The sequence below is a fragment of the Cervus canadensis genome, chromosome 1 (assembly GCF_019320065.1).
Source record: "Cervus canadensis isolate Bull #8, Minnesota chromosome 1, ASM1932006v1, whole genome shotgun sequence".
Taxonomy (NCBI): Eukaryota; Metazoa; Chordata; class Mammalia; order Artiodactyla; family Cervidae; genus Cervus; species Cervus canadensis.
This window is the reverse complement of record NC_057386.1, coordinates 29,065,592-29,088,369: the sequence shown is the minus strand read 5'-3', so window position 1 is coordinate 29,088,369 and position 22,778 is coordinate 29,065,592. Positions and strand designations below refer to the sequence as shown.

Here is a 22,778-nt window from a genome sequence, read left to right as displayed (position 1 = left end):
GGTTGAGATCTCTCTTAATGAGAGATCTTTAAGCTTAAAGAAAGATGTCACACACCTAACAGAGAGGTACTGCAACCAGTGGAGGGAGCAAGGGCAGACCGAGGGAAATGCCGTGAGGACTCACCGGGAAGAGACAATGAGCAGACAAAGGAGGCTAGATTTCCTAAGTCTGTGTAGATGGTCTGTTAAATACACCACCCCGGGGCAAATGGAACCAGTGGTGAGTAACTGCTCATCATTTTACATTGTACTAAGGTCAGAAGGCAGCCAAACATTTTTAACGTTCTGGAAGGAAAGACTCTCAGAAGTCTGTATTTTTAAAATATCCTTTAAAAATGAGGGTGGAATAAAGACAAATGAAAAGGAAAGGAATTTGTTAGGAAGGACCTGAACTGCAAGATATACTAAACTATGCTCTTTGGGTTAATAGGAAATGATACCAGATGCTAAATTGCGAGTACAAGAAGGCAAAAAGAGCACCAGAAATATTAAGTATGTGGGAAAATAAAAGATGAGTGACTTTAATTATATAGAGGTGATTCCCATTTATTTGCTGCTATAGTCCTTCAGTGATATGAGCAGTTATACGCATGGGATAAAACAATACTGGGCCCTTGTAAATGGAGGTGAAGTTGCCGTTTCATCTCTTCTCCACGGTCTAGACATTGCTTCCCTGTAAAAAAAAAAAAAAAAAAAAAAAAATTATATAGAGGTGAAATATATGTCAGTAGCACAGAAGGAAGGGGAAAATGGAATAATACTGTTGTAAGCTTCTTACCCAGTTTATGGTGGTATAATATTAATTTTAAATAGGCTGTGATAAATTAAGGAAGGACTTTGTAATCCTTGGAGGAGCTACAAAATAACGCTACAGTAGCAACACAAAACATAGCTAGACAATAAACAAAATGAAGTATTAAAAATATTTAGGGACTTCCCTGGCGGTCTAGTAGCTAAGAATTTGCCTTCTATTACAGAGGGCATAGGTTCAATCCCTGGTGGGGGAACTAAGATCCCACAAGCCACGAAGCCAAAATAAATAAATAAACAACAAAATAAATAAATAAAAAACATTCTACAAAGTTAAAAAAAAAAATTCGATTGACCCCAAGTGACAGGATAAAAGGAACATAGAAGAATTTTTTTAAAAAAGGAAGAAACAGGAAAAAAAATTTAATAAAATTCAGATTAAACCCACTCATACCAATACCTCCATTAAATATAAACGGACTATGAAATCCAATTAATAGGTAGAATTATCAGTTTAGATAAAAAGCAGGATTTAATTCTGTACTATCAGCAAGTGATGCATTTTAAATATTAAGGAACCAGACAGGTTAAACCAAAGAATAGAAAAAAGATGTAATATGCATATGTTAAGCCTAGGCGATCTAGAGTGACAATACTAATGTCAAAGTGGATTTCAGATAGGGAGTATTACTGGGAATGTACAGGGACATTTAATCATCATAAATAACATAAATCATCAGTTTGACTTTCTAACCCCTAATGCATGTAAATCTAGGAACAGTTTTAATGTGGATCGTGTTTCAATAAAGATGCTAAAAATGCACGTTTAAAAACCTAGTAAAATTAAAAGATATACAAATATACAAATTACAGTCAGAAGTTTTAATATCCTTTCCATCAGCAATGGCTAGGATAATCAGACAAAAGATCAGCAAGGATGAAGAAAATTGGAACAGCTTGTTCTAATTGACAATTTAGAAGCACTGAAGGCAACAGTGGGGCGTCCCAGGTGGCAGAGCGGTAGAGGATCCGCCTTCCAATCCAGGAGGTGCCAGACACATGGGTTCACCCCTGGGTTGGGAAGATTTCTTAGGGTAGAAAACAGCAGCCCACACCAGTATTCATGCCTGGGAAGTCCCCTGGACAGAGGAGCCCGGTGGGCTACAGCCCATGGTGTCACAAAGAGTCGGACATGGCTGAACACACAACAAACACACACACACACATGCAACAACTCTTGATTCTGTTATTTTCAAATGCATGGGGGATGCTTATGAAGAAGATAATCTGTATGCTAGGCCATGAAGTAAATCTCAATAAATTTGAAAAGATTAGAATCTTGCAAATAACATTTTATGATCCAACTGGAATTAAATTAGAATCAGTAACACTTAGGTACCATGAAAAGTTTCAAACTACTTTGAAATTAAACACACTTACTTCTAAGTAATTCATGGATCACAGAAGAAATCACAAGATAAATCAGAAAACATTTCAAAGTAAATTACATTACAAACATGACATGTGTTTGTGGGACACAGCTAAGGCAGTCTTTAAAGAGAACTTAATAGGTTAAAATTTTTATATTGGAAGAGAAGCAAGATCTAAAACCATGAATCTAGTTCTATCTTAAGAAACTATGGGAGCCTCCCTGTTGGTCTAGTGGTTGAAAATCCACTTGCTGATGCAGAGATGTGCTTGATCCCTAGTCCGGGAAGATTCCACATGCCTCGGATCAACTAAGCCCATGCACCACAACCATTGAGCCCACACTCTAGAGCCCATGAGCCGCAACTACTGAAGCCCATGTTCTCAGAGCCCATGCTCTGCAATAAGAGAAACCACCACAGTGAGAAGCCCTGGCACTGCAACGAAGAGTAGCCCCTGTTTGCTGCAAGTAGAGAAAGTCTGCATGAAGCAGCAAAGACCCTGTGCAACCAAAAATAAATGAAAATAAATCAATAAATCTTAAAAAGAGAAACTATGAAAAGGAGAACAAATTGCACCCTGAGTAAGTAGTAAGACTAAAATAATAAAGATAGAATTCAGTAAAGCAGAAAGAATACAGAAAATCAGCAAATACTTGGTTATTTGATACTTTCATATCATAAAGACCCAGGTTCGATCCCTGAGTCAGGAAGATCCCCTGGAGAAGGGAATGGCTACTCACTCCAGTATTCTTGCCTGGAGAATCTCACTGACATAGGAACCTGGCGGTCTACAATCCATGGGGTCACAAAAGAGTAGGACATGACTTAACAACTTTCACTTTCACTTTAATTCCTTATCACAAAGACATATGTAGAACTATTAATTGTTAATAATAAAAAGACACTCAAATTTAAAAATAAGCAAAAGACATGAAAACTTCACAAAAGAAGACATATAAGAGCATCAGGAAAATACAAGTTAAACCTGCAGTGTGATACCACTTTACATCCACTAGAATGGTGTTGTTGTTTAGTCACTAAGACATGTCCAACTCACAGACGGTAGCCCACCAGGCTCCTCTGTCCATGGGATTTCCCAGGCAATAATATTGGAGTGGGTTGCCATTTCCTTCTGCAAGCCACTAGAATGGTTCATATTAAAATGACTGTCAACCACATACGTTGGTGAAGAGGTGAAGCAACTTTTACTCTGATGCTTACTGGTGGGGGTTAAAATGGTTAAAACTAGTTCGGAAAATATGTTTGAAGTCATGTATCTAACCTCTGACCCGGCAGTTTGACTCTGAGGTATTTACCCAAGAGATGTCAAAACATACGTCCACAAAAAGACCTTACCAGGTCAAGGAACTCTTTCCACATCTGCTGTTGGTATTGGTGGCTGATGGCTCACAGCTGCTCCCTCTCAAGAGACTTGTCCTCAGCTGATTGGTGCCATCTCATTCAAGAAGTTTTACCTCCACACTCCGAGGGGTCAGCATAACTGATGACTGATACAGGGTACAGAAGGCAGCCCCCTTGTCTCAAGGATAGTCCAAGACTTGACCTAAGACCTCCTTCTTACTCTGCTTCCTCTGTCCCTTATAGGTTTCACCTGAGAGCACCTGAAATAAATTATCTCCACCAGAATCCAGGTATCAATCAGGCTCTGCTTCTGGGACCTAACCTAGAATAGCAGGTCACAACTCTGAGAATTTCTTGTACAAGAATGTTTTGTTTTTGTTGTTTAGTCACTAAGTTGTATCCAATTCTTTTGTCAACCCATGTACTGTAGCCCACCAGGTTCCTCTGTCAATGGAATTTCCCAAGCAAGAATACTGAAGTGGGTTGCCATTTCCTTCTCCAGGCGATCTACCTGACCCAGGTATTGAACCCACTTCTGCATTGGCAGGTATTCTTTACCACTGAGCCACCAATGTTTATAGAAGCTTTATTTGTATAAACCCCAAATTGGGAGGGGCAAAAACCTACAAATGTCCACTGACTGCAGAATGGGTAAATAAACTGTGGTATATCTTATTAAATAGAATTGAACTGAGTTCTATAGAAGACAATAGAGTAGACTTGAATTGAATGGAATGGAATTCTGCTTACAGAACTGAATATCATTCAGCCCTCAAAATGAATGAACTACTGATGCACACAACAGCATGGATGATTCTCAGAGACAAAAGCACTGCAACAAAGTAGGTTCATGGGACACAAGGTTAATCCACAATCAGGAAATGTATCAATTTAATGCCCGACAGAAAGCTGTTGGGATCATCTCAGTAGTTTCCACATCTATTAGTGATTAAAAATGCACTGGTAAAATAAGAAGAGATGATACTGAATTCTTTTCTCTCCTTCCTTTCAAATGAATACATATATATGTATGTATGTGTGTGTGTGTGTGTGTATATATATATATATACACGCACACACATATATTTAGCATTGACCAAAGAGTTTATTCAAGTTTTTCTGTAACATTGTACTATATATAATATATATTATATAATTGTATTTGTGGTCTGGCTAAGTTTTCAGCTTTTTTTTTTTTTTTAATTGCAGTATAGTTGCTTGGTTCAGTGGTAAAGAATCCACCTGCCAATGAAGGAGATGCGGGTTTGATCCCTGGTTCAGGAAGATCCCCTGGAGAAGGGAATGGCAACCCACACCAGTATTCTTGCCTGGAGAATCCCATGGACAGAGGAGCCTGGCGGGCTACAGTCCGTGGGGTCGCAAAGAGTCAGACGTGACTTAGCGACTAAACAGCAGTAGTTGCTTTACAATGTTGTGTTAGTTTCAGGTTAGTTTCATCAGCATGGTGATTCCGTTCTACACATATTCCTTTTCAGATTCTTTTCCCCTCTAGGTTATTATAAAATATTGAGCATAGTTCCCTGTGCTATACAGTAAGTCCTTGCTTCTTGTCTATTTTGTATAGTGTGTATATGTTAATCCCAACCTCCTAATTTATCCCTCGCCCACTCCTTTCCCCTTTGGTAACAGTAGTTTGCTTTCTATGTTTCAACCTTCTCTTGAGTAAATTTTCCTAATAAATGGGTTTTTTTCCCCCACACATCTGCTTCACTAAGCTTTAATTTTTTTCTTTTTTTTTAGTATGAGTGCTTCACTTCCTAAATCAATTATTTTAATCTTCTTTCCAGTATATTACCCATTTTATTTAGATGTTAATATTTAAATTTTTTTCTATATTTTTTCTATTATTACATCCTTTCTTACTAATAATTATAACTCTCTTTTCGGGGAGTTTTGGTTGGAATAAGCAGAACTTTACCAATTTTATTTACTTTTTTACCAGCCTTAATTATTGATTTCATTTTCTTTTTAAAATACTTTTTCAGATTTTATATTCAATAATTTTTTCTCTTGCATTTTGTAGCTTCATTGCCCAATTTCCATCTTATTAACTTGATCGTTTAATTTAGTTTTCCTTATTCTTTCTTGAAAGCATTTAATCTATGATTTACCTCTGACTATGGTTTTGACAAAATTTTGAGGTTTTATGAGTAATGTTCTCTGTTTTGTTTTTGCTTAATAGTTCTCTCAGTGAATTCTTACTATCCACTTTGCACAATATCTGTAGGACAATGTTAGCTTCATTTCCCCTATTTCTAAGTATTTAAAATTTTGTTGTTATTGCTACATTTTGTCAATTTCAAATTTTATTGCTTTGTAACCACATAAGATAGCCTGTACATTCTTTTCCTTTTAGAAATCTTTGAAGGTTTTTTTGTATTGTAGATTCTGATAAATTTTTAAATTCCCCCTGAGGATTTGTAAAGAATATGTATTCTCCATTGGTTAAAAAGTTTGACATATCTAGTAAATCAACCTTATTTCTTTTATTATCCAATTATGCATGTTATGTCTACTTGACCAAATCTGGTGTGTTAGAATCATCAATGTTCACATTTCTGTTAATGCTGTTTCCACTTACGAGAATTTTTACTTTATATATTGTGAAGACAGTTCATTTGACAGATAAAGTTTCATGCAATTATATTTTTATTGAGGTTGGGAATTATCAAACTGAAATGAATTATTTCCTCTTTAACACATTTTGCCCTGTATTTAATGCTAATGGTAATGTTGTCACTTTTTTTTCTTTTTTTGCTCAAACTTACCTAATATTTATGTTTACATAACCAAATATATTATATTACCATTAGCATTAAATGTATATATACGTATATATGTGAGTGTGCATGTATATAATTTTTTCTGTGAATTTGCTTTGGGTATGTGTTTCTTACATTCATCACATAGCTGAAATTCTTAAGTATGATTGTGATTTTTTAAATATTTTGAAATAATTTTAGATTAATGGAAGATTCAAAGAGGTTATAGAGAGTTCCTAGTCATTCTTTACCCAGGTTATGCTAATCTTACCATCTTACATAACCATGGTTGGTACAGCACTGTTAACTAAATTAGTACTTAATCAGGGCCTCACCAGTTCTTCCACGAATGTTCTTTTCCTGTTTCTGGATCTCATCCATGGCTTAGTTGTCATGTTTCCTTGGTCTCCCCAATCTGTGATCATTTCCTCATCTTTCTTTGTTTTTTCATATCAGCACTTTTGAAGAGCACTCCAAAGGTATTTTGTAGAATATTCCTCAGTTTAGGTTTGTCTCATGTTTTCTGATGATGATATTGAGCTTATAGATTTTGTGGGGATAATATTATGGAGATGGTGTCTACTCATCACATGTGATTCAGAAAGTGCGTGGTATCAGTGTGACTTGTGAAGTGAAAGTCATTCAGTCATGTCTGACTCTTTGTGACCCGATGGACTATACAGTCCATGGAATTCTCCAGGCCAGAATACTGGAGTGGGTAGCTTTTCCCTTCTCCAGGGGATCTTCCCAACCCAGGGATCAAACCCGGGTCTCCTGCATTGCAGGCAGACTCTTTACCAGCTGAGCCACAAGGGAAGCCCTATCAATGTAATTTAGCTGGTGATGTTATAATTGATAACTTGCTAAAAAGAATGTCTTCCAGGTTCTGAACTAGAAATCATTCTTTTCCCTTTCTATATGCTATTACTAGAAAGAGTCACCAAGTCCAGCTCAAATTCAAGAGGGAGAGAAACAAAGACCTATCTCTTGAAGGTGGAGTCATCATTTGCAGGTATAAACATAAGCCACTACAGTAAATAACAATACAATGGGAAGAACTTGGAGGTTATGCAAATATTCTGTTTTTAAAAAATGCTTAAGGTTTCACCCACTAATTTTAGCATTCATCTGTGGATCTTGCCCGCAGCAATTACTGTGGTATTCTAATTGTGATATTTTAATCCCCTCATTCCTTTTACATTTATTAATTGGAATTCTTCTGTAAGGAATATTTGTTCTTTCTCCTCTAATTATAGTGAAGGACAGGGGAGCCTGGTGTGCTGCAGTCCATGGGGTTGCAAAGAGTCAGACACGACTTAGTGGCTGAACAACAACAAACCTCTTATTATTCATTTATTCAATTGGCTCTTTCTATCAGTATGGACTTGAGGATATTTATGTTATTCTTCGGGTTATAACCCAACGCTAAATGCTCTCGTTTGTTTTGTTGTTCATCTTGTTCCAGCTTGGTCATTGGGCTCTCTTCTGGGTTAACTACCATGTCTTTCTGACCTGCCTTATCTATCTATCCATCCATCCATCCTTGCATCCTTCTATCCATCCATCCATCCTTGCATCCTTCTATCCATCCTTCCATCCATCCATCAATCCATCCATCTGTCTGTTTGTACTTCATTGCTTTCTGGTGCTATGTTACCCTCCAGGCTTATCTTGTATTTCCCCTGTTTCAGCCTGAGAATCAGACCCCACCCTCCTCAACTTCTATATGTGCTTAGTCGCTGAGTCATGTCCAACTCTTTGTGACCCCATGGACTGCAGCCCGCCAGGCTCCTCTGTCCATGGGGATTCTCCAGGCAAGAATACTGGAGTGGGTTGCCATGCCCTCCTCCAGGGGACCTTCCCAAGCCAGGGATAGAACCCAGGTCTCCTGCATTGCAGGTGGATTCTTTACCAACTGAGCCGCCAGGGAAGCCCCTTATAATTGCCAGGAAGATGCAAATCAAAGCTAGAATCAACTATTGCCCAAGCAGTTTTCAAGTAGTCCCTGAGGTATAGTTGTTCTTTTTGAAAACCCCTATAAATGCCAGAGAGCTAAATCTGGCCCTGCTTACATCATCCAGCTGAATTTACCCAAACGGGAGCTGATAACCACAGCTAAAATTAGGGTAGCTGTGAACGACATTACTAATGTCAGACAGAGGCAGTAAGTGGCCCTTAATCTGAGGACGGGATGGAAAACTGGCTGGTATTTTGGTCTCATTACAACAGCTGAGTCAACGTCAGTACAAAACACTGGTTGGAAAGCGGTGGTGAGGCGGGCTCCTCTATCCCCAGGCAGACACGGTGGAGACGGTGTGCTTCTAGGGCTTGGCCAGGATGGCTTTGTCTGTGCTTGTGAGCCTGTGTGCCCGACTCTGGCACAGCCAAGCCCCTCCCGCGTCTGAGCCACCCTTACCTACTCCTGTGGGTCATCTTTGCTCACTACTGTCAGCGTGCCCTATGAATTCTGGGTCTGAAAAGGAGAGTGATGCCGGCAGGAGATTATGACCTAGGCTGCTGGTTTCAATTCAGTTGTGCACCCCAGGGTCGTTCTAGAGCAGAAGTGAGTGGGTAAGAGATTTCATTGTGTACGCGATGGAACTTGGGATCCACAGCCTCCGAACAGGCAGGCCCTTCTCGGCCCCTCCAGTTTGGGGAATTCAGATTCCTCAAAGCACATCTGGAAGCTTTTACTACATTTGTCTGTGACACTGGTATGCACCCCTGCAGGAGACTGCTTTGTTATCAGGAAGTCTAGGTTTGGGTCCTGGGGCTTCCTCTATGAGGTCTGAGAAGATTCTTCCATTTCTTCAGTGTAGAATAGGGACCATAACCCTGGTCCTACCCCCATAAAAGGCTGTTCAGAGGCTCAAATGGTAGACAGAACATGTGCGTGTGTGTGGAGCGTGGCATTGCCACTCACCCGTCCTGCACTGTGGGACAGGATGGTTCCCGAGTTCAGGAAACAGCCGCTGGGCTCTGACCGCGGGATGAGAATCCCCACATTGGTCCCCAGCAGGTGTGAACTTGGAAAGCTGCTTAATCACCGAGCCTCAGTTTCCTAGGAAGGGGACGCTGCCAGTCCTTGCCCTAAATCTGTGTTGCAAAGTTAATGTACGTAAATCATATTTGTTTGTGTCTGGCACAGAGCAAGAGTAATTAAACAGACCTTATTGACTGGTGCTATTATCTAGCCCTAGGGCTTCTCAGGTGGCTCAGCGGTGAAGAATCTACCTGCCAGTGCAGGAGATGCAGGAGACATGGGTTCGATCCCTGGGTCAGGAAGATCCCCTGGAGAAGGAAATGGCAACCGGCTCCAGTATTCTTGCCTATGAAATCCCATGGACGGAGGAGCCTGGTAGGCTGCAATCCATAGGGTCGCTAAGAGTCAGACATGACTTAGCGACTTCGCTTTCACTTTTCACTTTCATGCATTGGAGAAGGAAATTGCAACCCACTCCAGTGTTCTTGCCTGGAGAATCCCAGGGGTGGCAGAGCCTGGTGGGCTACCGTCTATGGGGTCGCACGGAGTCGGACACGACTGAAGCGACTTAGTAGCAGCAGCAGCAGCAACAGGGTTCCTGCCTCTGTTACACAACTTGGACTTTCAGAAAGGTCTTACTCCTGGATCTTTCCAGACTAATTGGAAGAAAGCCACAAAACCACCCTCTGACCGCCCCCATGACGTGTGTACCTTCGTGGATCCCACCTTATTTTTTGTTCAGTGCATCGCACAGCTTCTTTGCAATCACAATAGTGTTTTAAAACTGAAAGGGATATTTAGGCTCCCTCAGTCCAAATCCATCTTTTTGTAGAGAAGGAAATTGAGTTAGAAAGTTCAGACAACTTGACATAGAACAAAATTGATACTGGAGCCAGGCCTTCTCACCCCGAGGCCAGTGTTCTTTCTACTAAACCTTGACATGTTCCTATAAATTCACAGGATTACAGTGCTTCTTAATCTAGAAAAGACTGGCCTGAACCCTGCTTCTCACAACTTGTGGAAAGTCCCTCGGAAGGACTTTTCTGAGAATTCCCTGAAAGCTTGGGTTCTTATTTCCTCTTGAGTCGGCTTCTTCTGTGAATTGCCTTTCCATCCTGTATCACACTGACCTTCTTTCATGGTGCACTGACCTCTTCAGGTTCATGTCACTTTAAATTCAGTTTTCAGTTTCCAAGTTCAAAAGTGAGGTCCCAGTTCCTGCATTTTCTCTTGCTTAGATTCTTCTCTTCTATCTTTCGAAATAGGCATTAAGAAACAAAAACAAATTCTTCCCATTTTCTCATGCAGAGCAATTCAGCTCTCAGGAAATTCAACCTCCCTTTGCCACTAAAGCTTAGAAGTTACCTCTTCTAAGGGCTTGGACTAAGCTTGTTCACCACCTCCTCACTGTGTTGTGCAAAATGTCTGCTGTGGCACCCTCAGTTACAAACGTCTCCTTAGCAGTTCCAGATCAAAGACTTTCTTGATAGTTCCTGCAGAAAAGCACCAGGGAAGACTCTTTAATTGTCGTGACTCGCCTAGAGGAGAATTTACGGCCAGAGATGGGGCTTACTTTACCCAGACCTGTGAAGGTGGTACTGTGGTGGACTCTTCACATCCTAGCCATGTGAAAAGTGTTCCCTGTGGAGAAGAGGACTTCTGATACCAGAAGAGGTGGGGATGGTGTGCTAGACGAACAATAGCAATGTCCACTTCTTCAGGCCACATTGAAACCAGAAGTCCTTGTCCTGGACCATTCTCCACACTGATGCTCAGTTAATCTTTCTGGCACACTGCTATTCTGAATGTCTCTCATAGTCAACAACTTTCAAAGGTGTCCTGTTGCCTGGTGGATAAACCCGGGTTGAAGATAGTTCAGGGGAAGAACTCAAGATTTTCTATGAACTATCCTTAGTTTATCTTTAATTTTGAATTCCATATTACTTCCTGCCCTCTTTTTTTTTTTGCATGCTTATTTCATTTATTTTATTATAGGAGTATAATTGCTTTACAACATTATGTTTTCTACCGTACAACAAAGTGAATCAGCTATATGTATATGTCTCTGCCCTCCATCTTGGACTCCCCCATCCCACCCCTCTAGGTCATCACAGAGCCTTGAGCTGAGCTCCCTGTGCTATATGGCCACTTTCTACTGGCTATTTTACACACAGTAGTATATATATGTCAATGGTGCTTCTGCCCTCTTGATAAAGACACACTTTGGGATGGAAAGTCTAATTGCTGTCCCATAAATACCCTTTGTAGGGTTCTGCACCTGGGGCATTACACAAGTTGTCCTCCTTCATCTATAAAATCCCCACTGTCTACAAGGCACTTTCTAACTCCTTCTTTGTGAGACCTCTTCCCACCATCCAGGATAATAACAGATACCCATTTGAGATATATCATTTTTATATTTAAAAGTCATAAGTCACTCTCTGCTTACACTGTCTGCACCCCAGTTACTCTTCAGCAAAGTAAGAATGTTGGACTGGATGTAAGGTCCCATCTAACTCCAAAATTTGACAGAAGAGCCTATAAAATTAAGTTTGAACCTGGTTCAAACTTAGGGTACCTGTGATTGTCATGATACATAAGAAGGAATATATATTGGTCTTGGTCTTCATTCTTGGCATCACTTGGAATTTCCTAAGTGATAATAAGAGTGATAAAGATGAGAGGAGGAGCTTTTGTTATTCATAGAACAAGTCCCTTTCAACAGCACCTGAGTTTATGTTAATAAGGTGACATTTGGAAGGCCACTAAGGATGGAGCTGGTTGCCAGGGAAACCAACCACATCATTAGAGGGTTGGAGCTTTTCACATCCCCCATGACCTCCAACTTCTAGCGGGGCTAGAGGTGGAACTAATCACTGACGGCCAATGATTCCATTAGTCAAATGCCTACATAATGAAACCTCCATAAACAAGCTGATGTAAGGGATTTGGAGAACTTCTGGTCTGGGGAACATGTGGAGGTGGTGGGGGGCAGTGCACCCAGAGAGGACATGGATGCTCTATCTCTTCTCACACACCTCGTCCTGTGCGTCTCTTCCATCGGGTTGTTCCTGAGCTGTGTTTTTTGATAATAAACTGGCCATCTAGTAAATGAACTGGTTTTCCTGAGTCCTGTGAGCCATCCTGGCAGACTATCAGAGGAGCCGGTAGGAGAAATTCTAGATTTATAGTTGCCAAGAGGGGTGGGACTTGTGGTTTGCCATCTGAGTGGGGCCGATTTGGTGGGACTGAGCTGTAGCAAATGAAAAATAATTTCCCCTCTGCCGTTCAGGTTCTTGGCTGAGAACCTCCTTTAATAAAAGATAGACTAACAGGAGAAAGAGTCGGATATGACTCAATGACTAAACAACAATAGGAGAAAAGCAAGTAGAAGTTTAGTAGCATATGTGTTCTATGTTATATGTTATATAACATAGTCGCTCAGTTGTGTCTGACTCTTTGAGACCTCATGGAACTGTAGCCCATGAAGCTCCTCTGTCCACGGGGATTCTCCAAGCAAGAATACTGGAGTGGGTTGCCATGCCCTCCTCCAGGGGATCTTCCCAACCCAGGGATCGAACCCAGGTCTCCCAAATTGCAGGCAGATTCTTTACCATATGAGCCACCAGGGAAGCCCAATAATATGTATACCTCCCTGTATATATGGGAGATACACAGGAAAACTGAGTAACTCCCTCAAATTGTTGAAACCGTCACCTTAAACACCAGTTAAAGACAAGAGAAGATATTGGGAAGTAGGGAGTCAGTTAAAGGAGGTGGCCAGAAAAAAGGCAGTAAGCAAGGATCAGGTTACAAATGAAGATTCCCCTTGTAAATGTAAATTTCCTTCTCAAAGATAACTCCTACTGTGTTTTCAGAGTTTCGCCTGTTTTTGCAGCCTCTCAAAAATGAACATCTCAAAAGAATCTCCATGCCAAAGTGGCATATTTAGGGCCTCTTCTGCTCCCATTACCCTGTGGGGTCTGATGCCATCTCTACACAGATAGTATCAGATGGAGTTGAATTCTAGGAACCTCAGCAGAATTAGTCAGTGTGGGAAAACCCACAGGTTTGGTGACCAGAAGTGGTGTGGATAGTAAGAAGTGGGGGAAAAAGTTTTCCTGTAGTTGGAGCACAGAAGTGTTCCCTTTCAATGCCAAAATATAAAATTACATTGCAAATCACACCCACTCTGAGAAAGACATGGTTTGCCCCCAGTGATGGCTATTCCTCTTCAGGTGCGATTTTGCACTTTGTTTTCAAGATATAAATATAAACCTACCTTTCACAGTGTTCATTTTCCCCTTAAAAATGAGCAGAAGAAGCAGATTGAATGCCAGCCTCTCTGCCTCTTTTCGAAGACTTGAAATAAAATCCCTTTTGATACATGTCTCTTCTCTACAGTCGAGTCAGTCAACCAGAACTACACGTGTTCATTCATTTACCTTTGTAGGAGGTGACAAATTCTACCAAGAAAACAAGAACCAAGGTATTTTGGATAATAGGACCAGTTTAGAAATTTGCATACAAGGTTAGAAATTTGCATACAGGTGATTTTAAAATTATGGTTTATTAAGCATTCCCTGGTGGCTCAGACCGTAAAGAATCTGCCTGCAATGCAGGAGACCCAGGTTCAACACAGGGTCAGGAAGATCCCTTGGAGAAGGGAATGGCTACCCACTCCAGTACTCTTGCCTGGAGAATTCCATGGGCAGAGGACCCTGGAGGGCTACAGTCTGTGAGGTTGCTGGACACGACTGAGTGACTAACACTTTACATATGAATTCCCTTCCAAGAAATGGGCTATGCACAAAGGTGTGATGAACATAAGCATCCTCGTCTCCAACATTTCACTTTGCAGCTCTTTTTACTTGGAATGATCTGGTGCCAAAAGATATTGCACACATATTTCCTCCCCGTGAATATACTTAAGACACTAGAAAGGAAGATGGGACCGTCTCAGTCTGTGGGGAAAAAAGTGAGGATGCACGAAGGGTCAATTTCCAGCTGAAGTCTATGTTTTTTATTTTGTTCTGCAGTCAAATGAGCTTCACATTATCTAGTCCCAAGGTATTCCTCCAACTGAAGTGTCAGGAGGTATCATTATGCTGTCATCTGCTCTGAAGATCATATTAGTAAACACTGGCAGCTCAGTGGGTCGCACACATCTCTCTGGCAACGCTGATGACTTTATGACCATTTACAGTGTCCCCTCGCCGAGGTTGCTCGTTAATCTACATTTACACTTGGTCGTAGGCAAAAGGCCGAGAAGTGATAATCTACATTTACAGATGCCCAGTGGTTGATGGGGTTGAAATGCTGTCCTGGGTGGGGCACACAATGGCCCCAAATCAGACTGTGGAGCAGAAACAACAAGCCACCCTCTAGGTTGTGGGTGGAAGGCAGCGGCTTTATTTTATGAATTCACATATCTGCAGGCTGCTGATAAGGTCTACACACTCATATTTTTCTAACAAAGCATTCTAACAAATGCTTCTCTTAAAAAAAAAAAAAAAACTTAAGAAAACCACATAGATAAAATTTTTCTTTCAATATACCATAGCACATGTTGTGATCTACAAATCAGTCCACTGAACTCATACTACCTGTGGAGTCTTTGTTACTCCCCAAGAAGCAAGGTTACTTAAATGCTCAATCTCAGTTTTCTGTAAAATAGGGATTCATCTATTCACCCATTTGTTCATCCTCACCTCCCTAGACTGGGAACCCAAGTCTCTCGCATCTCCTGCATTGGCAGGCAGATTCTTTACCACTTTACCACCTGGGAAGCCCCCCTAGACTGGAGGGTTCTAGAAAAGTAAGAACTCTATCATCTAAGTGTTCTTTTTTTGAATGCTTACTTATTTATTTATTTTTATTTTTTGCTGGGCTGGGTCTTCAATGCTGCAAGGGCTTTTCTCTAGTTGTGGCGAGCAGAGGCTACTCTAATTGCAGGTCTTGGGCTTCTCGTTGCCGTGGCCTCTCCTCGCAGAGCTCAGGCTCTGGGATGCACACACTTTAGTACTGCAGCTCCCAGGCCTTAGAGTACTGGTTCAGTAGTTGGTGTGCATAGGCTCACTTGCTCCAAGGGATGTGAGATCTTCCTGGACCAGGGATCAAACCTATGTCTCTAGCATTGGCAGGCAGACTCTTCACCACTGAGCCACCAGGGAAGCCCCTGCTCTTTCTTCCTTACCCAGTTCTTTCTCCCTGGCATCTGATCACATTCCTACAGCTGGGCATGGTCCCACATTCTCCTGTACTGCACTTACCATTAAGGTGACCATCTCTGATTTTCTCATGAATGTCACACTAGTACCAGCCCGTTTGAATCCCTGCCACAAAAGGTCACAGTTGGCAACATTAAACTTCCTATTATTTTAACAGTCCATCCTCCTCAGCCTCGTGATTTGTCTAGGGTCACTAGCTGGGCTCCCCTTGTTCATCCAGAGTGCCTCCTGCCTTCCTCATGGCAGCTGGCATTCAAACTAACTCTGAAAATCACACAGGCCCTTCATAAGAGACCACAGTCATCAGCCACGGGGGAGACAGATGTGGCCATGAAGTCCAGGAGCCTCCAGGCTGGGGCTGGAAACACTACTTAAGGAGCAAGACGGAGCCTCAGTCACAAGCAATGGCTGTTGTGAGAAATGTCAGGCCAGAGGGATAAGCAGAAAGGGAGGCCAGGGCAGGGATGCCAAGGGAGGGTGTGAAAGAAGATGCTGACGACTGAGAGTGAGTCAAAGCACTCAGGGCCGTTGCAAATGATAATGACACTGAACTTGCTGAGCTCCCACCACGTAGCAGGCACTGTGCTAAGCGCTTGTCACCCATCATCTTATGTAATCCTCAAAACAGCTCCAAAGGGTGTTATTATCCCCACTTTAGAGATGAGAAGACTATGGCTCGTAGCTAGGTAACCTGACCACACACACAGGCAGTAAGTAAGTGACAGAAGCACAAGTCAGACTCAGCTGTTTGATGCCAGACCTCAGGCCCTTAAACACAGTAGTATAGCCTCTCCCCACCAATGGCTCAGTGGGTGAAGAATCAACCTGCAATGCAGGAGATGGGTTCAATCCCTGGGTTGGGAAGATCCCCTGGAGAAGGAAATGGCAACTCCAATATTCTTGCCTGGGGAATGCCATGGACAGAGGAGCCTGGCGGGCTATAATCCATGGGGTCGCAAAGAGTTGACAAGGCTGAGCAACTTAGCACTCACAGCCTCACCTGATTCAAGATCAAGAGGAGAGTCCAGACCAATATGTTTTTCTTATTACAGATTTTAGTTACCACAGTACTGCAGTGGGCAATCTTGAAGACAAAACTTGGTGAATATATTTAATATTTTCCTAAGGAAAAATTCTCAGAGATGGAATTTCTGGTTTCCAGATAAAATTTTTTAAATGTTTGTTCCTCTTTGCTGAACTATACACTGCAAGTTCTTATTTACTCATACTTTGCCTAATTCTTACCAACACAGAAAATTATCAAATTTTTTTTAAAAAAATAATATTTTCTTCGTTTAAAAACAATTTAATTCTTTATTTAAAAAAATAAATCTTATCCAAATTTTATAACTATAATATCCTAATTTTTCTGAAAACATAAATTTTAGAAGTCAATAAATTTTAAAAATTCCTTGTGCTATTTAATTCATCTTTTTTTAAAGTTGAGGTGTTTTCTCAGGCATGTTTTGCATTAAAAAAATAGTAAGAGGTACAAAACTAAATTCAAATCAAATCAGGACCTCTTTGAGTACCAGAACTTGCTGAAACTGGCACCCAGAACTGACCTTAACCTTAAATTGGATACAGTCCTCAAGGCAGCATTCTTGTGAATGGATCTGTTTATGCCATGAAGCTTCCACAGGAATGTGTTTATTTTAGGGGAAAAAATTAGGAAAAAAAAGGAAATTAAAAAAAAAAAAAACCTCCTCCAAAATCCAGTTGTCCTAGTTTTTACTTAATCTCATTTCTTTTCCTATCAAACTTGTGTTTCTGTTTTCCTTAGAAAGAAAGAAAGCCAGGCCAATGCAACACTAGCTGACCACTTACAATGTCACAGGTCCACTGCTGTGTCCTACAAATTCAAAGATAATTCAAAAACGCCTATGCCCTCACCTCAAGAATTTCTGAATCTCATGCAGGAGACAAGCAAGCCAAGTTGCAATTGTTGCAATAAAGGTTTGAAAGAGGCACATAGTAGAGAAGAGTCACCAAAAGGGGATGGAAAGCAGCCGTCCCCAACAAAGATCACAATGGGGAGGCCAGTGTCATAGAGTGAATGCAGCTCTGAGCTGATGTCAGGGGGAAGGGCGTGAAACAGCCTGGAGTGAGGACAGCTGGAGAGAATGACCAGAGATCAGGCCATGTTGATGGAGAAACGGGGATGCTAAGAGTCAGGGTCGCACCCGACGGCCCAGGGGCCCCATCCGACCTCCGCCCAGTCTGGTCCAGCCTGCCAGCTGGGAATGATTTCCGCAGCTTTAAGTGTAAATTGCAAGCATGGCTATTAGACTTTCTGCGAGAACTGCCACTCGATTTTGCTTCTTGGTCCACAAAGCCTAAAATATTAATTGTCTGGCCCTTTTACAGACACATTTTGTCAACTCCTGAAGAGTTTTGTGTCCTAAGCTCAGAATGTCAAATTCTACCCTGTGGGTGACAAATGAATGAACATGTTTTGCATTTAAAAATGTATATAATAAATTGTATATTAAATAATTATACATCATAAATATAATTATATATTCTAAATAAATTATGCATGGGATGGTGCATGGTAAGTCACTTCAGTCGTGTCTGACTGTTTGTGATGCTATAGACTGTAGCCCACCAGGTTCCTCTGTCCATGAGATTCTCCTGGCAAGAAGACTGGAGTGGGTTGCCATTTTCCTCTCCAGGGAATCTTTCTGGCCCAGGGATTGAACCCTTGTCTATTACATTGGCAGGCAGATTCCTTACCCCAGAGCCACCTGGGAAGACCTCTTTGAATTCCTATTTAGGCAATAATTGGACCTGACCACCTCCTACTGGATGCTCAATGAGGAGAAGGAGCAGCACAGATAGACAAACCTATACCTCTAGTGTCCAGACTTCACTCTGCCCCTGCTTTCCCAGTCAGTTCAGGCTGAGAGGGACACTGGTTCTCACAAACCAAATCACAGGGCTGTGGGAGGGAGGGTCAGCCACAACAACAGCTGGTTTCTCTCCAGCTTCCCTGGAAAGCACGGGAAGGCTGTGGTCTGAATCTTTCTGTAACAGCCCAGGCTCTCCCAAGCCCCTGTCTTTCCCTTGCCTTAACTGCTGTGCTCCAGGATGGAAGGACTCCAACCAGAGGCATGCAGGCTTCTAGAAGCTTCTTTTGTGTCCAGTTGCGTCTTTCTGAGATGCATGTGTGCTCAGTAGTGTCTGACTCTGTCACCCCGTGCACTGTAGCCCACCAGGCTCCTCCTCCATGGGATTATCCCAGGCAAGAACACTGGAGTGGGTTGCCATTTCCTTCTCCAGGGGATCTTCCCGAACTAGGGGTTGAACCCGAGGTTCCTGCATCTCCTGCATTGGCAGTTGGGTTCTTTACCACTGAGCCACCTCGGAAGCCCCTGAGTCTTTCTGATCTAATTGGCAAAACGAATACTCAATCTCCAGAACAGTAAAAGAATAGTATTAGTGAACTGTCATCTTTGAATATAGGCCAAGTTCACTGTATCTACACCAACTGGTTTGAGCCTTGCCTCATAGCACTACTGGAATTTGAACAGAACCAAGCCAATGGCAAGAGGTGGTCCCTGTTGTTTATCTGGTCAGGTGTAACAGCAGGGGCTGGACACCACCTCTGCCTTAGGAAGGCTCACAAGAAGAGGAAGTCTGAGACCACGATAATACAACCTCATATCCTCGGGTTACTCTGCTCTGGTGCTCATCCAGGCTATGAGTAGCTGCTGGCTGGTGTTAGGTGGCTTCCTGGTCACTCTCCTTTGGGATAGCTCTCCTCCTGTGTCCCACTGTTGCCCAGTCACTGTCATTATCTCTAGACACCATCCTGACTTCTCTCCGAACCTTGTGGAGAAGTTTCTCACTGAGCCCTCTTTCACCGCATCATCTGTTTGCATCTCTCTTCACAGGTGTTAAGGTGGCCTGATAAAGACAATATGGAGGAAAACATGGGGGCAACGATCAGCTCTGATTTTCTTGTTGAGGTCTTGTCCCTTCTGTGTTGTGGGTTGTGCTCTCACAATCTTTGAATTTGTTTTTCTACAGAAGACTAGATGGGCATCTCCAAGCTGTCATATAACCTCCAATCCTTCCTCTTATTGTCTTAATATACAGGGCAGAATTACAAATTGTCTTTTTGAATAACCTTAAATATCTCATGGTTCACCAGGGAAATTAGAAGAAAAGTATTTCTGCTAACATTACAGACTTAATTACGACTGTGCAGTTGGGGAAGATGACTCAGAAACCATAAGAATTGTCTCATATTATCCATTGATCTAATCAGTTGACATCACTGAAATAGCCCATAAGGAGGACAAATGTACTATTTGTAAACCTAAAAATGAAAATGTAGAGAATATTGATCTGAGAACAAGCAAAACCATCCAAAGTTTGAACTCACTATACCTGGAATCACACAATCGATGTTCATCGTTCTTGTTCAAAAATGTTAGCTGATGTGGCATCATAATGGAAAAGTGAATAATAATCCAGTGAGCACTCGAATTCTCAAGCAAAGTGAGGAAAGTGCAGGAGAGGAGAGGAGAAGGTATGTGAGTGTGTCTGTACTCAGAGGTGAAATAAACCAAACTTAAGGACTTAACACAAGCACCACTTATTTGCTCATGATTCTGCAGATGCAGAGGGGTCCCATCTCTACTTCATGAGGCATTCGCTGAGGTCTTGACAAGGCTCATTCACCTGCCAACGTGGCTGAGACTGGGCATCCAAGGTGGCTTTGCTTCCATGTCTGGCGCCCGAGCTGGGGTGGCTGGAATCGTCTTTCTGGTCGGACTACTTACATCCTGCCTCTGGGTTCCAGGAGAATGCAAGGGTTCATGGGGGGATGGGGCAGAAATTTCTGGTAGATTCTATTGATCAAAATGAATTAGAAGACAAGATTCCAGAAGAGGAAAGTGGACCCTACCTCCTGTAGGGAGGAGTGACTTGTGGGTCCAGGGGTGGGGGTGGGAGGCATTGTTGGGAGCCATATTTGAATACAGATGTTTCTGTGCTGGAGTGCAGGCTAAAGACTCACTCCTTGAGCAAACACTCGTCAGGCTCCGCGAAGTGAGCCCTCATTTCAGTTGGTCCTCAGCTTTGGCCAATAAGAACTGCAACTTTCAGCACAAATGACTCCCTCCGCCTCCTGCACTAAGAAACTGAAACAAATACTAACACCGTTCTTATCAGTTCAAGGCTCTGTCCCTAGGATACTGGCTTCGACTTCCTTAAATGCCTACCTGAGAAAACTTCGTGCTGCTGAAATAATTTACTGCTTGCTTTAGCCAAAACCTGACCATAGGTCCCTGACATCTTTTCTTAGAGCGTTTACTTTAGAAAACTTGCAATTGCACATTGTCTCTCAGATTCTTGGGGGTGTATCTTCTACCACCTAAGAATGTCTTTCTCAAGGACTTGGGAGCCATTCATTGAAATGTAATCATCTCAAAGTGAGCAGGTAGGAGCCTAACTTTGATAAGTACTGGTTAGCCAACCAGAGATTCCTGGTTAAGCCACAGACCAACCCTCTGCCTGTTTTTTATTTTTTTATTTTTTTACAATTTTCCACTTTCCTGGCTCTCCTAGGTAACTGTTCTCTCCTCCTTCCCTTCCCTCGTCTTCCCTCCCTGTGCCCAGCACTGACTGAAGTTGAGCTCTGTCTCTCTCCTCTACTGCAGGAGCCTGACTAAAATCTGCCTTATAGTTTTTAACAAATGTCTGCTGAATCATTTTTCTTTGAGAGGACTACTGGTGAAAGATGATGCTGTCTTGAATTATGGTATTTTACACTGAGGATACAGAGAGATAGACAGAACTGAGATGTATTTAGAAGCTGGGCCAAAAGCTCTTGGAGACTAAAAAAGGGAGAAAGGGTCAAGAGTCAAGGATGAGGCTTAAGATTCAGACTTGGGTATCTCTAAGTTGGTAGTAGGATTCATTGAAACTGGAGACATGAGGGCAGGGCTCAGTTGGGTTCAACTCAGACATGCTGATTTGGAAAAGTCTTCCAATTGGAGATTCTCATTAGGCCATTGGACACATGAATGTGAAGCTCTGAAGAGGTGAGCAGGGCAAAACTATCTAGAATCTCTGCATATTTCAGGGGCTAATTAAAGTCATGTGGGTCACTGAGGAAAATTAGAGGGAATACTTCAAAGGAAAAGAGAAGAAGGTTTCAGAGCTTTGTGTGCTTAGGTGGTCAGTCGTGTCCGACTCTTTGTGACCCCCTGAACTGGAGCCTGCCAGGCTCCTCTGTCCATGGGGATTCTTCAGGCAAGAATACTGGAGTGGGCTGCCATGCCTTCTTCCAGAGGATCTTCCCAACTCAGGGAGTGAACCCAGGTCTCCCACACTGCAGGCAGATTCTTTACTATCTGAGCCACCCGGGAAGCCCAAAGAGGTTGTTGTTGGTGGTTCATTCACTCAGTTGTGTCCAACTCTTTGCAACCCCATGTGCTATAGTCCACTAGGCTCCTCTGTCCATGGGATTTCCCAGACAAGAATATTGGAGTGGGTTGCCATTTCCTTCTTCAGGGGAATCTTCCTGACCCAGGGATCGAACCTGGGTCTCCTGCATTGCAGGCAGATTCTCTACCGACTGAGCCACTAGGGAAGCCCTCAGACCTTTGGGGATGAGCCAATAAAATATTGACCATAAAGAAAACAGAAGGGTTGGGCAGAGAGAAGGGCGGATGGAGTCAATGCAGGGTCTTTGGGTAGAGAGGGAGTCACTCGTTGGATACCACTGATGTAACAGTCATGATGGAGGCTGGGCTTAAATGCAGCCCAGGCCGGGAGAAAAAGGTTATTCTTTCTGCTAGCTCCAGTGTCTCTGGGAAACAGGAGGACATTTTAGATGGCTAAGAATAAGAGCAGAGGTGACAAGGCAGGAGGAGAGTAAAGATTTGAAATATCTGTTACAGGAAATGAGATCAAAAGTCAAACCAGGTCTGGAGATAAAGAGGTGAGATTTTTTCATCATGAAGATGGTAGGTACAAATAGAATGATGATCTCACTCAGGAAAATGTGCAGAATTTGGTAGAAACTGGGACTGACAATAAGATTGTCAAATAAAGAAAGTGACATACATGTACCTCAAGGTAGGATCCTTGGTATTCTGTCTATACAATAGATACATCAGATAAATGTCTTTCATTTCCTGAATTGACATTATGAGTTCATCAAATAAGTTTTTCTAAATGAAGTGTGCCTGGCAGAGGAACACTCAGACTTTCGTGAATGGTAGAC

At 42.1% G+C, this 22,778-nt stretch overlaps 1 non-coding gene across 1 annotated transcript; it reads left to right on the top strand.

The window, feature by feature from the left end:
- Nucleotides 1-538: 538 nt before the first annotated feature.
- Nucleotides 539-668, top strand: LOC122425518. The gene has a single exon (XR_006264893.1). It is a non-coding gene; the product is annotated as a small nucleolar RNA SNORA20 (small nucleolar RNA).
- The last annotated feature ends 22,110 nt before the right edge of the window (nt 669-22,778 follow it).